Genomic DNA, 16,312 nt, shown 5'->3' on the forward strand with positions numbered 1-16,312 from the left:
AAGTGACAACAGTGTGCAAATGATTTAATAAAAAGTGTACAGGAAGGATCTACCCCAAGAAAGCATTGTGCTCCATATAAGTTACGGTAATATGACACATTGAAATGGAAATATCAGATTCAGGGTACATTCAGATTATGAAGTTTTTTTCCTCAGGTAATTTTTATGGAACAATTAAGCAAAGAAAAATACATAACATTTGGTGTACATGCTTTATTCCTAGGATAAAAATCCATTCAAAATAATACAAAGTATATCTGCAACAGTCCGCCAAAAGAAATACATATGTTACTAGATAAAAAGAGATTCCATGAAAATATATATAAATATATATAACCCCTCTCTGACTTTAGATGTATTATTCCGTCCATGTGCCCTGGGACTTAGTTCCCATGGATAGGAATAGTACGTCATAGTCAATCAGCCACGCTCACGGGGGGAGCTTGACTGATCGCGGCCAGGTGTCAGCTGATTCTCACAGCTGACACCCGGCCCTAAGTGTCAGGAGTGGTCACGGACCACTCCCAGCGCTTTAACCCCCCCGAACACTGTGATCAAACATGATCGCAGTGTTCCGGAGCCGGAAGAAAGACTGGCAGCCCCTCTGCCTTTTAATTGGAGACCCCACGGCATGACGCGGGGTCCTGATCGCTGCCATTGAGACCCCATGTCGTCATGTCGACATCCAGGTCTCCAGACCTGAGAGTCTTCCTATCATGCGCAGTGATGATCAGGAAGTCTCCCAGGTCAGTGTAAAATCCATGCAGCGCTGACAGCTTCTATATCATGCACATCTGCATGCTATAGAAGTGATCAGCCTGCACAAAATGAGTGTTCCACAGTGGGACAAAGTGTAGACGAATTAAATAAAATAAATAAATAATTGCAAAAATATTAAAAAATAATAATAAAAAAATCAATACTTATTCAATAAATAAATATTTGAATAAAAAAAATCTAAAAAACAAAAGTACACATATTTAGTATCACCGCATCCGTAACGACCTGACCAAAAAAACTGTCCCACTAGCTAACACCTTTAGTAAACACCATTAAAAAAAGGCAAAAATACAATGATTTATCATCATACCGCTGAACAAAAAGTGGAATAACACACAATCAAAAAGATGTATAAATAAACGTGGTACCGCTGAAAACATCATCTTGTCCCACAAAAAAACAAGCCACGATATAGCTCCATCATCGGAAATAAAGCGATGTAAAAATAATTATTTTTTATATAAAATAGTTTTTATTGTATAAAAGTGCCAAAACATAAAAAATGATATAAATGAGGTATCACTGTCATCGTACTGACCGAAGAATAAAACTGCTTTAGCAATTTTACCACACGCGGAACGGTATAAACTCCCCCCCAAAAGAAATTCATGAATTGCTGGTTTTTGTTCATTCTACCTCCAAAAATCAGAATAAAAAGGGATCAAAAAAGTCATGTGCCCAAAAATGGTACCAATAAAAACATCAACTTGTCCCATAAAAACATGACATCACATGACTCTGTGGGCCATAATATGTAAAAATTATAGTTCTCAAAATGTGGTGATGCAAAAACTATTTTTTGCAATAAAAAGCATTTTTTAGTGTGTGACAGCTGCTAAAGATAAAAACCTATTATAAATAGTTAATAAAACACCCCTTTATCACCCCATTAGTTAGGGAAAAATAATAAAATTAAAAAAAATATTTTTTTCCATTTTCCCATTAGGGATAGGGTTAGGGTTGGGGCTAAAGTTAGGGTTAGGTTTGAGATTAGGGTCTGGGTTGGGATTAGGGTTAGGGGTGTGTTAAGGTTATGGCTAGGGTTGGGAATAGAGTTTGGGGTGTGTTGGGGCTGCAGTTAGAATTGGGGGATTTCCACTGTTTAGGCACATCAGGGACTCTCCAAACGCGACATGCGTCTTATCTCAATTCCAGCCAATTCTGCATTGAGAAAGTCAAACGGTGCTCCTTACATTCTGAGCTCTGCCATGCGCCCAAACAGGGGTTTACCCCCAAATATGGGGTATCAGCATACTCAGGACAAATTGTACAATAACCTTTGGGGTCCAATTTCTCCTGTTACCCTTTGTAAAATAAAACAAATTCGATCTGAATTAAAAAAATTTGTGAAACAAGTTAAATGTTCATTTTTTTACATTTCAAAAATTCCTGTGAAGCACCTGAAGGGTTAATAAACTTCTTGAATGTGGTTTTGAACACCTTGTGGGGTGCAGATTTTAGAATGGTGTCACTTTTGGGCATTTTTTATCATATAGACCCCTCAAAGTGACTTCACAAGTGATGTTGTCCCTAAAACAATGGTGTAAATATTAGAAATTGCTGTTTAGCTTTTAACCCTTATAACTTCCTAAAAAAAAATTTGGTTTGAAAAATTGTGCTGATGTGAAGTAGACATGTGAGAAATGTTTTTTATTAACTAATTTATGCGATATGACTCTCTGATTTAAGGGTATAAAAATTAAAATGTGGAAAATTTTCACAATTTTTGCCAAATTTCCATTTTTTTCACAAATAAATGCAAGTCATATCAAAGAAATTTTACCACTATCATGAAGTACAATAAGTCACGAGATAAGTGTCAGAATCACCAGGATCCATGGAAGCGTTCCAGAGTTATTACCTCATATAGGGACAGTGGTCAGAATTGCAATAATTGGCCCAGTCATTAACATGCAAACCACCCTTGGAGGTAAAAGGGTTAAAATAGCAAATTTTTAATCCTAGAACGCATACCTGGGGCCTCGCAGGTCCGCCCTGTTTATTGTTTTTTATTTTCTGCAAGATTACTTTAGTTAGAATTTTGAAACTCTAGGTATTCCTCAGGTATATAGCTGTTTGTCATTTCCAGTTGTTCATTTATTTTTATGTTACAGACTTTTCGGTATAACAACTCTTTTTTGTGAATACCCCATATTCACATACCTGGGGCCTTTTAGGGCCATACTAGGCTTACATGTGATCCTAAGTCTTTTTGTCTTCACTGTTGCTGGGGAAGACTTTGACTCAGTCTTTATGACTCTGCTGTGGCTATGAAGAGTGTGAATTCTGCCTGACTACATGGTCATGTAATCTTGGGAAGGAGGCTCCCTCACAACGTCATGCGTCTCTGACATCATCATAGGTCCTGAACACTGTTCATTGTGTGCTACTTGCTGAAGAGACTTTGGAGGAAGGAGTCAGCTTTCTTGTTTATTGAAAAAGAAACTTTCTGAGTTCCAAAAATCCAAAAGCTTCTACTGCACCTAAAAGAAAGTGGTGACCTGCTGAAGGTGAGAGGTGGGGTCTGCACTTTACCCTTAGCACACACACTAACAAAGAGTGTACAACCCTGATTGTAGTCTTTTTTTTTTTTCATTTTAGTTTACTGACTTCTAAGGTTTCAATGGCACAGTCTACATCCAGGGGTTTGACTGACCAAGAAATCGAAGCAATCATTTTTGATAGTGATGAATACAGTGAACTTTCTTTGTCTGATGAAGAGTACATACCACCAGCTAATGTCTCTACTTCATCGTCCAGCGATTCTTCAGATGATGAAGAAGCAATGGATCCAGCAGAACGTACAAATAGAACATCCAAAACTAATGTTTATTGGAAGAGTACTGCTGAGGTTCTCTTACCCCATCACATAATATTGTAAGAGTTGCTCAAGGAACTGTAGGAATTCCACAATTCTTGTCCAAAAGAGATATGCTCTGTAAATTTTTTTCAGATGATATTGTAGATGAGGTAGTTTTGTGTACTAACTTAGAAGGAAAACGTATCGCTTCAGGAAGAAAAAAAACATGGAAAAATATAACAAAAGAGGAACTGTATGCTTATATTGGCCTTACTCTTCTGGCCGGGAGTACAAAATCATACGATGTTCCTATCAGAGAACTCTTTATGAACCCTTTTTCAGATCCACATTACAAAGCTACAATGTCAGTCAATAGATTTGAGGATATTCGGAGAAGCCTTCGTTTTGATGACAAGAGAACTCGTCCTGTCAGGTTGGAAACAGATAAATTAGCCCCCATAAGCTACATCTGGAATCTTTTTATCAAGAACTGTACTAAGCATTACCATTCTAGTGACAATGTGACAGTGGATGAGCAACTTCTTGCATTTAGGGGACGTTGCAATTTCATTCAGTATATGCCCAGCAAGCCTGCTAAATATGGTATTAAAATTTTCTGGATGTCTGATTCTACAAGCTATTATGGAATGAATGGTCTGATTTACTGTGGCAAAGATGTTGACGCTCCAGTCCAGAAAGACCTATGTTCTGACGTAGTAAAAACACTTGCGAAACCAATTTTCTATTCTGGAAAAAATATAACAATGGACAACTACTTCACCAATCTTGAACTGGGCAACTTTTTGCTTCAGAAACAACTTACACTTGTTGGTACAATGAAGCAAAACCGTAGAGAAATTCCTCCAATCATGAAGCACAATCAACATCGACAACTTTATGATAGTGTATTTGGTTTCTGCAATCAAGCGACAATGGTGTCTTATAAAGCTAAGAAAGAAAAATCTGTGATATTACTGAGTACAATGCACCGTGATGGAAGTATAGACACCATTAACAGTAAACAGAAACCCGAAATCATCTTGCATTATAATAAAACCAAAGGAGGAATGTACAAGATGGACGAAATGATTGGAGAGTATACGTGCAAGAGGCAGACAAAACGTTGACCTGTAGTTCTTTTTCATAATATGCTAGATGTGTTGGCCCTCAATACTTATATTGTTTATAGTGAGACTCATCCAGAATTCCATGCCAACAGAAAGGACAAGAGACGTCTATACTTGACAGAACTTTGCTATGAACTTTTAATGCCTAACATGATGGAGAGAAGCAGAACAAAATGCTTACAAAGGCAAACAGAAGCTATGATCCGATGTGGTATACGTTTTCAGGAACATCCAGAGCCAAGAGATAAAAAAAGAAAGCGATGTTATATTTGTCCAGCAAAGAAGGACAGGAAATCCGAGCGTGTCTGTACTAATTGTGGACAAAATGTCTGCAAGGAGCATTCTTCCAAACAGATAATGTGTGAAAGTTGTTGCAGTCATTAGTAAAGTAGAAAAGGAACCTTTGAAAAGAGTTATTCCTGCAGCATGTTTACTGCAACTTTTATATAAAAAACTTTTAGACAAAAAAACATTATTATAAAGAGTTATATCGAATGCCTATTTTGGGCGTTTTAAGCCCGTTCAGTTACTCTTTTGTTTTTTTTTTGCACATAGTAATGTTTTGAATTATTCACATCTTAGGCTGTGTTCCCACTGGTGCTGGGGTCTGCCAGGAGGTGATCCGTAATGGATCTGATCTCTTGGTAACTCCAGTTAAGGCTGCTGGGATACCAGGATTCCGCCAGCCTTAGCTGGGGTCACCAGGAGGTCAGATCCATTACAGATCTCCTCCTGGCAGACACCAGCGCTAGTGGGAATGCATCCTTACTTTGCAATTTTCAAATAAACTTTGAAAATTATTTTTGTTTGAGTTATTCCATGTTATTTGCACACGGGCCTAAAAGGCCCCAGGTATGTGAAAGTGTAGATTTTTATGGTCATGCGTTCTAGGGTTAATAATCACAACAATAAAAAAGGACAATTTTATAAAAAGGAAAAGAAAGGGCAGTGGGCCTCCAAACAAAGGGAGATCACAGGCCTCGTAGAGGTATCCAAGGGATAATACACTATATATGTAGAAAAATCACATATAATACAAGAAAAAAGAGGGGGAGAAGCCAGCGCTGCTTGTGGTCAGAACGTAATACATAAAGTGTGAAAACACACATTGGATTCTATCTGTATTCAAAAATGAGACATTTAGTAAAAAATTGATCAATTGTTTGAGCTACCCCGCCACGTCAAGGCAGTCTCGTATGGGGAGTCCTACTCTACGTTTTTTATGTTCGCTGTGCCATTGCGGCCTCCTAAATGTATAAAAGCAAGACCTCATTACATGCACACTGTACCTCAAGCATTTCAGAATCGCTCCTATGGCACCAGAGAGGACAAGCGCAGATAAAGGTTAGCCAGGTCCATGCAGACATTTCAGGTCCAACCTCCACACTGCCTGACCAGCACCACAGATAAAGGACGATCCAGGCCCAGATACAGGTGCGTAATCAAATAAAGCCTAGGGCAGGGCAGGGCCGCTGTTAATGTGAACAGCAGCCTAGATCAATCACTAAGAAAACAGAAAGAATAGCGTACATGACCCAGCGCGCACGGCTACAGTGGTGGTCAGCCACAAAACCAATATCAAGAAAAAAGAGGGGGAGAAGACAGCGCTGCTTGTGGTCAGAACGTAATACATAAAGTGTGAAAACACACATTGGTTTCTATCTGTATTCAAAAATGAGACATTTAGCAAAAAATTGATCAATTGTTTGAGCTACCCCGCCACGTCAAGGCAGTCTCGTATGGGGAGTCCTACTCTACGTTTTTTATGTTCGCTGTGCCATTGCGGCCTCCTAAATGTATAAAAGCAAGACCTCATTACATGCACACTGTACCTCAAGCATTTCAGAATCGCTCCTATGGCACCAGAGAGGACAAGCGCAGATAAAGGTTAGCCAGGTCCATGCAGACATTTCAGGTCCAACCTCCACACTGCCTGACCAGCACCACAGATAAAGGACGATCCAGGCCCAGATACAGGTGCGTAATCAAATAAAGCCTAGGGCAGGGCAGGGCCGCTGTTAATGTGAACAGCAACCTAGATCAATCACTAAGAAAACAGAAAGAATAGCGTACATGACCCAGGCTTTATTTATTTTTGCATCCATGTCTGAGCCTGCATTGCCCTTCATCTGTGTTTGCTGGTCAGGCAGTGTGTGGAGGTCAAACCTGAGATGTCTGTGTTCAGACCTGGTTGGCCTTCATCTGCACCTGCTCCATCTGGCTGCACGGGAGTGATGCAGATATGCTTCAGGTATGGATTGCATTTGATATGGTCTTGCTTTTAAAACATTTAGGAGGCCGCAATGGCACAGTGAATAAATAAAAATGTAGAGTAGGACCCCCCATATGAGATTGCCTTGGCGTGGCGGGGTGGCTCAATATATTGATCAATATTTTGCTAAATGTCTCATTTTGAATGCAGTAAGATATGTGCATATGCACCTCATGTTATGCGTTCTGACCACTGGCAGTGCTGGCTCTTCTCTCTTTTTATTGCAAATTGGTTTTGTGGCTGACCACCACTGTTGCCGTGCACGCTGGGTCATGTTCGCCATCTTTTCTGTGTTTATCGTGATTGATCTAGGCTGCTGTGCACACTCACGGCAGCCCCGCCCTGCCCCAGGCTTTATTTATTTTTGCATCCATGTCTGAGCCTGCATTGCCCTTCATCTGTGTTTGCTGGTCAGGCAGTGTGTGGAGGTCAAACCTGAGATGTCTGTGTTCAGACCTGGTTGGCCATCATCTGCACCTGCTCCATCTGGCTGCACTGGAGTGATGCAGATATGCTTCAGGTATGGATTGCATTTGATATGGTCTTGCTTTTAAAACATTTAGGAGGCCGCAATGGCACAGTGAATAAATAAAAATGTAGAGTAGGACCCCCCATATGAGATTGCCTTGGCGTGGCGGGGTGGCTCAATATATTGATCAATATTTTGCTAAATGTCTCATTTTGAATGCAGTAAGATATGTGCATATGCACCTCATGTTATGTGTTCTGACCACTGGCAGTGCTGGCTCTTCTCTCTTTTTATCACATATAATACAATGTAAATAAGTTTCAATGCAGTATAAGATAATATAAACAGGAAAAACATTCCAGTTCATATACCATTTTATAATAGAAATCAACTACCATTATAATAAAGTGCTAGTACAATACATAATGGAAAAATATTAGATACATTACTCACAAAGTGTTAGTCCCAAATAGAACTGGAAGTAGCCTAAATATAACTTACATACACTGTAAAAGGTAAATTACATAATCAGAAGGTACCAAATGGATCTTGTGTCTCCCTACCCCAATGCCATTTCGCCTTGCTTCTTCTGAAACGCTCCTGTAAGAAGCGAGGCAAAATGGCGTCGGGGAGGGGAGACCCAGAATTCATTTTGTGCATTCTGATTAGGTAATTTACCTTTCATAGTGTATGGATATCATATTTACGCTACCTCCAGTTTCATGATAGTGTGGGATTCCATTTGGGACAAACCATTTATGAGTAATGCATCTAATATTTTTCCACTATATATCGCACTAGCACTTTATTATAATGGTGGTTGATTTTTATTATAAAATGGTATTATGAACTAGAATGTTTTTCCTGTATATATTATCTTATATTGCATTGCTACTTCTTGGATCCCTCTATGTGACCTGTGATCTCCCTTTGCTTGAAAGTCCACTGCCCTTTATTTTCCTTTTTATAAAATTGTCCTGCTTTTATTAGTTGTCATTAATAAAAACTTGCTATTTTAATATATTTCCTCTATTTTTTTGTTTCGGTCACTGATTGTTGTAGATGTATCTTGTGTTGAAGTGGCCAGGTTACACTTAATCTTCTTGGGATCTATATTAGTAATACAAGTGTATGCCCATAATATTGCTTTTTATGTACATGTTACATGTAGATATACTTGCATTCGTCATACATTTTAAAGTTAATTTTTTTTTGCCTTAAAAATGCTACTGTTGCTATTTAGCAAAAATTAAAGGATGTAAAATTTATTTGCTCACTATCCAAATACACATATACTCTGGTGATACTATTATATTCTTCTTCTTCCTATGAATAACTTTTGAAAAGAGATAAATTCTCTTCTTTAAACAACCAATTTTGGCTTGGAAATTCAGCAGTGTGTGGAATTGTATTTTAACTTGGGACATACAGTCATAAATTTTGTGCTGAAAATTTTTATGAAGTTGACAACTTTTTTAATTGTGTGGGTGCTGTTGATGGCAAACATAGCCAAAGCCAAAACATAGGAGTTCTAATCTTTAAATCTACAAAAATATTTCTAAATTATATTAATGCCAATCTCTGATGCCAATTACAGATTCATTGTAGTAGACATATGAGCTATCAGAAGCAGCATTGATTCTTGTAACTTGACAACCATGGATTAAGAGGTCTCAAGTTGTACTGGTTCTGTAATGAAAATCAAAGACCAGTCTGCCAACTACTTTGTAAGTTTGCAGTGTAGAATCCCACTGTAGGTTCATTGGTATTTAAGTACAAAAGTGCAATAACAATTATTTTATTTTATGGTCCATTATAAAGCTATGAACAACGCTGTAGACATTTCAGTTTCGAAGATGATTACAGATGGGATGCATATGGGCTACCGAGAGACCTGTCAAACAAGCTTACTGACAGATTTTACAGCCTACTATTTCATGTAATAAATAAAGGGTATAGAATACAAATGAGTCTAGAGATGAGCGAGTATACTCGTTACTCGAGATTTCCCGAGCATGCTTGGGTGATCTCCGAGTGTTTGGATATGCTCGGTGATTTAGTTTCTGTAGCCGTAGCTGCATGATTTGCTGCTGCTAGCCAGCCTGAATACATGTGGGGATTGCCTGTTTGTTAGGAAATCCCCACATGTATTCAGGCTGTATTCAGCAATAAATGTATAAAGCTTCTGAATGGCCACCATGTAATACGAAATTTTCTTCTAGCTGGCAATGGCAGTCCACTGCAAAATCGTCTGTTAGGTGCCATACAGAAGGAGATGAGCTAATTGTCGCTGTGTCTCCAAGCTAGAAAGAGGTGCCACATGTCAAGTGATGGTTTATGGAGAGGCTGAAAAGCTGAGCTTGCTCCATACACTGTGATTGTTAGCTATGTTATACAGCAACCACCTGCCTCTAACAAAAGTGATATGAACAAGCAAAAATACTTGCTGTTTAACCTCTTAGATGCACTTTTTCACCATTTAATAATAACAATAATAGCAATTTTTAATCTATACTATTGACATGTACTGATGCACTTTTCAATTCAGAGGGGACATCTACAAACAAGAGGCTACAGATTAACACATAATTCAACAAACAGTTGACAAGCTTACAATCTATAAAGAAATAAGGATGACACAAAAGGTAAAAAAGTGCATGGTCAAAAAATCATTTTAATACATAGGGGCATTCAAATAATGCTGTATTAACCAGTCACCAGCCACTGCCTGTATAAGTACAGAAACAAAACAGAGGCTGCATGGACGGTGTGGAAACAGATCATAGGAGGGACAAGATGCTGAAAAAAGTTAGGAAGGGACAGTACCTAATAATTCAATAAGTCAGGTGAGGTGATAAAGTAAAGTATTTTTAGAGCAAACTTAAAATTGTGGATACTGGGAATTCACCAGATTGCCTAAGTTAGCATATTTTAGAGAATTGGCACAGCACAAGAGAAGTTTGGAAATGGATGTGGAAGGTTCGAATTATAGAGGATGTCAGTCTTAGATCATTAGTGGACCAGAGCACATGGATAGGGTGGATTAAGTTTATATTGGACTATTGAGGATAGTACAGAGGTAGAACAAAAATATGCTCCTGACTGCTGCATTCAGGATAGACTGGAAGAGTATAGTTATAGGGACAATAATTTGTAGAGTTACTATAGTCTAGACAAGAATGAATAAGAACAACATTTAGAGATTTTGCAATGTCAAAGATAGGAAAGGTCGAATTCTTGTGACACTTTTGAGGTGCAGGTGATATGACCAAGTAAGGGATCGGACACAAAGAGTAAAGGAAAAATCGGAGTCAAATTTAACAGCAAGATAGCGGGCATGCTGCTTAGGAGTAATGGTGCAGCCTCTCACAGAAATAACACATCAGTTTAAGGTATGGTAGGTTAAGAGACGTAGGAAACACAAGAAGTTCAGTTTTGGAAAGATTAAATTTTAGCAGACTAACAAACCATTTAACCTAACATACATTTTTGTTTCCTGTTTCTCTGCATTATAGCCCTTATACAGGTATAAGTTATGGAACTTGGGAGAAGAGAATGAAAAAAAACAGAAAAGCTAAAATGAAGAATTGAGTTAATATAACCGCCATGTACATTCTGTCTCAGAATGTGAACTAGCTGTCATAGAGGCCAGTGTGAAAACAAAGGAGCTTGTCTGAGACTGAGATATTCTTGATTTTCAGTATCAGATTGGTGGAGGTCTGACACTCAGTACGTTCATCCCTCAGTCAATACCTGATGCCATTAAAGTGAATGTGATCTTAGATGTAGTACCTAAAAATGGTCACTACAAAGCTGTGGTACTTTTGTAGAAATCACAGGAACGCGGGATGCAGTAACGGACAGGAGGGAGAGCAAGTGTTAGCAAGTTTAATAACAGGAATACTCTGTGCAGGGAGGTAAAGGGTTAAACAGTATAGATGGAAAAGGATGTTGGGAGGTAAAGGGTTAAACAGGGGATTCAACAGTTTAGATGACAAAGGATATTGTAAATAGAAGAACGATGGTTCAGATAACAGCAGTTCTTGTGAAGCACTTTTTTCAGGGGTTCCACCAACTGTAACTCCTGCTGAGAACTCAATGGCGCTGGCAACGGCTGTCGTGGTGTTTTTTCCAGAAAAGTCCTGTGGGCATTAATGCCCTGTCTTCTGGCGGCAGAGGTCGGTCTCTGGTACCTTCCACTGGGCCTAGTCCATAAACCGCAGTGGCTAACAGGGGTACGGGCCACAGTCCTGTAAAAGCCCAACGTGGCTCTGCAACTATATTGGCTGGTGAAGTCAGGGTGCAAGTGTCAGTCGCATATGTGGTCACTCTTATGTGGCACGTGTACTTTCTCTCAGATCCCCGTTGCCGGTGACAAGGTTGCTGCACGGACACTTGCCTGCATAATGCTGGTGCTCCCAGGATGGAGCATTTCTCTCTCTGGCTGCTACAGCACGCTTGCCCCTTTTCTCTACTTCGGCACTGTAGGCTCTGCTTTGTGTGCACAGATCTGCTCTGTGTGCATGACTCTGATCTGCAGGCAACGGATGCTCTCTCTATTAGGCCTGTTGCAGCGCAGGTCCTCTGCCGTGGGGGAAGGGGCAGCAGAGCGCGCCACTAGCCGTTCTGCGCGCTGCTCTGTGATCGCGCCAAACTGACCTTCTGCGCGCTTTTCTCTTTTATCCCCCTGCTGCTGTGCGTGCTTTCTTCCTCTCTCTCTCCGCCCTCCTGGGTCGGCAGGAATGTCCCACTGTCTCAAGCTTCCCTCAGCCAAAAGGGGAAGGTCTGCCTGACTCAATCTTTGTTAGGTGTCAGGTTCCTGCAGCTGCACAACAGGAATCCAGAGCCTTGCATTCAGCGGTGTCCCATTCTCCACCGACCGCTCAGGAGCCTGCACAGCAATCCCGGCATCCCAGACACACGGTAGGTCTAGACGGACACTGACCCTGTGTCTTGGGCCTGAGTCCTGTGACCTTATACCATGCGTGCACACCACTGAGACCTGTGAGGTCAACAGGCTCGGCATTTATGTTTATGCCTTAGGCGCCTCTGTGAACTTAACAGAGCTCGCCAGCGCACACCGGGTGACATTCAACCCGCGTGTGCTATACCGCCATATTGTGCGTCTGCCATTACATAGCAGCAGTTTAACACCTCTGCACGGTGGACCCTGGGCAGGGAACGAACTTTCTATTATTTTATATTTAGTGCGTTCCGCCGTCCCTAACAAGCTTACCCCCGGAAACAGGGGATACAACCTCTTCAGTTCCGGACACGGCATGCAGGTATCTGTGGTCCCGTCATCCCCCTTACACTTTCATCATACTATAACTTCCATCGACATGGCTCCACGCATCAACTGAGCATTGGGTTGTCAGTGTTGGACCTCCACCTATCTGATATTGATAATCTATCCTGAAAAAAAAAATTAAACTTGGCTTGTCTTTATAAATATCTCTGAAGTAAAACAATTTAGGTAAATTATAATATTTGGATTTTACAGTATATTGCCTTTGTACATGGCAGATATCAAAATTTCTCAAAAAAATATATGAATGTTTCTTAGTATTCTGATTATATGCTGATTTTGATGGACCTACTTTTTCGATGAAAAAGAGCATAAACCTTAAAGTTTACATTTACTTACAGTCTCAGCTTCCACATCTACATATCCTTGGTGTCTTGACTTTCATAGAAAAAACAGGTCTGTGAGTACTCTGAAGGCCGTGAGATTAGAATGAGAGAAACAGGAATTCTTGACAACAGTCTGTAGCTGCCAACTTTAAAAGGTTATATGTAGGACATTTTGAACTGAATTGGGAAAACTGTTCTAAAGCAAGACTGGAATGTAAGCAGGTTAATTATTTATAGAGGAAGAGATGATAAAAACACATTTGACTCCCAGGTAATAGGTCATTACTTGCAAACTAACAAATAATGCAAAGGTTAAAATAGAAATGCTAATGTTGACTGTAATGTAATCGCAATGTATTTGTCTTTTGCCTTCATTTCATTATATCATGATTAGCAGATATTCAGGTAATCAAAAACCATAATTCATTATTCTGACCTTGTGTATGTTTTGTCCCTGAAATAGATCTGCAGGATTTCTTCATGCTGCTTTAGCTATTTGGTAAAACTCATTTTTACCATTGTTATACATTATTATTATTATTTACTAGCTGAAGAGCCCGGCGTGCTGGGCCTAGTAACCAACTTAGTTATAACAAATTCTAATGATTATATTGCACATAAAAACATTTCACATCATATATTCAACACTACAGATTTGCAACACAAATTAACTAAACGATTACCCAAGTATCCTCTCCCGTGTGATACTTTCTGCTCAGCCGTGTATCTAATCCTATCCTGTGTGATACTGACTGCTGAGCAGTGTATCTAATCCTATCCTGTGTGTTACCATCTGCTGAGCCGTGTATCTAACCCTATCCTGTGTGATACTGACTGCTGAGCCATGTATCTAATCCTATCATGTGTGTTACTGACTGCTCAGCCATGTATCTAATCCTCTTCTGTGTGATACTGACTGCTGATCTGTGTATCTAATCCTATCCTGTGTGATACTGACTGCTGAGCCGTGTACCTAATCCTATCATGTGTGATACTGTCTGCTGAGCAGTGTATCTAATCCTATCCTGTGTGATACTGACTGCTGAGCCTTGTATCTAATCCTATCATGTGTGTTACTGACTGCTCAGCTGTGTATCTAATCCTCTCCTGTGTGATACTGACTGCTGATCTGTGTATCTAATCCTATCCTGTGTGATACTGACTGCTGAGCCGTGTATCTAATCCTATACTGTGTGATACTGACTGCTGAGCCTTGTATCTAATCCTATCATGTGTGTTACTGACTGCTCAGCTGTGTATCTATTCCTCTCCTGTGTGATACTGACTGCTGATCTGTGTATCTAATCCTATCATGTGTGATACTGTCTGCTGAGCAGTGTATCTAATCCTATCCTGTGTGATACTGACTGCTGAGCCATGTATCTAATCCTATTCTGTGTGATACTGCCTGCTGAGCAGTGTATCTAATCCTATTCTGTGTGATACTGTCTGCTGAGCCGTGTATCTAATAGACGATAACACCATAGAAATGATAAGAATAATAGGCCTCAGTTACCACAACTGTCTACAAAGAAAACTGTTGCTGATAGCAACCAATCACAGCTCATTTTTCATCTTTTAAACAGCTCTGGGACAGCGAGTTTTGAGTGGCGACTTTTGTGTTTCGACTTTTATGTGGCGAGGTTGGTGTATGTGTGGTGAAATGTGTGCTGAGGGTGGTATATGTGTTGAAGCATGTGGTTTGTGTGTGGCGCATTTTGTGTGTGTGTTCATATCCCCGTATGTGGTGAGTATCCCATGTCAGGGCCCCACCTTAGCAACTGTACGGTATATACTCTTTGGCGCCATCGCTCTCCTTCTTTAAGTCCCCCTTGCTCACATCTGGCAGCTGTCAATTTGCCTCCAGCAATTTTCCTTTCACTTTTTCCCCAGATGTGTGACTGAGCAAAATTTTGTGGCTGTAGCTACGACGGTGCAGATGCCAATACATACATACACTTTTTCCCCATTATGTAGATAGGGGTAAAATTGTTTGGTGAATTGGAACGCACGGGGTTAAAATTTGGCCTCACAACATAGCCTATGACACTCTCGGGGTCCAGACACGTGACTGTTCAAATTTTTGTGGCTGTAGCTATGACGGTGCAGATGCCAACACATACATACATTTTTTCCCCACTATGTAGATAGGGGTAAAATTGTTTGGTGAATTGGAAGGCGCGGGGTTAAAATTTCACCTCACAACATAGCCTATGATGCTCTCTGGGTCCAAACGTGTGACTGTTCAAAATTTTGTGGCTGTAGCTACGACGGTGCAGATGCCAATACATACACTTTTTCCCCATTATGTTTATAGGGGCAAAATTGTTTGGTGAATTGGAATGCACGGGGTTAAAATTTTGCCTCACAACATAGCCTATGACGCTCTCAGGGTCTAGATGGGTGACTGTGCAAAATTTTGGGGCTGTAGCTACTACGGTGCAGATGCCAATACATACACTTTTTTCCCATTATGTAGATAGGGGCAACATTTTTTGGTGAATTGGAACGCGCGGGGTTAAAATTTTGCCTCACAACATAGCCTATGACACTCTCAGGGTCCAGACATGTGACTGTGCCAAATTTTGTAGCTGTAGCTGCGACGGTGCGAATGCCAATCCCAGACATACATACACACATACATACACACATACATACATACACATCCACATTGAGCTTTATATATTAGATATATAAAGCACCATTGGTTCCATGGTGCTGTACATGACAAGGGGTTACATGCAAATTACAGATATCACTTACAGTAAACAAACTAACAATCACAGACTGATATTGAGGGGAGAGAGGACCCTGCCCTTTTGGGTTTACATCCTACAGGATGGTGGGGAAGGAGACAGTTGGTTGGGGGGTTGCAGCAGCTCCAGTGATGGTGAGGTGGCAGCGTGGATCATTGCAGGCTGTAGGCTTTCCTGAAGAGATGGGTTTTCAGGTTCCGTCTGAAGGATCCGAGTGTGGTTGATAGCCGGATGTGTTGAGGCAGGGAATTCCATAGGATGGGGGCTATTCGGGAGAAGTCTTGGAGGTGGTTGGGTGAGGAGCGAATAAGTGTGGAGGAGAGAAGGAGGTCTTGGGAGGACCGGAGATTACGTGAGGGATGGTATTGGGAGATTAGTTCAGAGATGTATGGAGGAGACAGATTGTAGATAGCCTTGTAGGTCAGTATTAGTAATTTGAATTGGATACGCTGAAGGAATGGAAGCCAGTGAAGA

At 40.4% G+C, this 16,312-nt stretch overlaps 1 long non-coding RNA gene across 1 annotated transcript in view; it reads right to left on the reverse strand.

Annotated features, from left to right (window-relative positions):
• Nucleotides 1–13,284, reverse strand: part of LOC141089600 (uncharacterized) — an 84,394-nt gene extending 71,110 nt beyond the window's left edge. The window contains exon 1 of the long non-coding RNA XR_012232337.1: nucleotides 13,096–13,284. This is a non-coding gene — a long non-coding RNA (uncharacterized lncRNA). The remainder of the gene's footprint in view (nucleotides 1–13,095) is intronic.
• Between the last annotated feature and the right edge of the window lie 3,028 nt (nucleotides 13,285–16,312).

The sequence above is a fragment of the Dendrobates tinctorius genome, unplaced genomic scaffold (assembly GCF_039654945.1).
Source record: "Dendrobates tinctorius isolate UK_male_01 unplaced genomic scaffold, ASM3965494v1 ptg000046l, whole genome shotgun sequence".
NCBI lineage: Eukaryota > Metazoa > Chordata > Amphibia > Anura > Dendrobatidae > Dendrobates > Dendrobates tinctorius.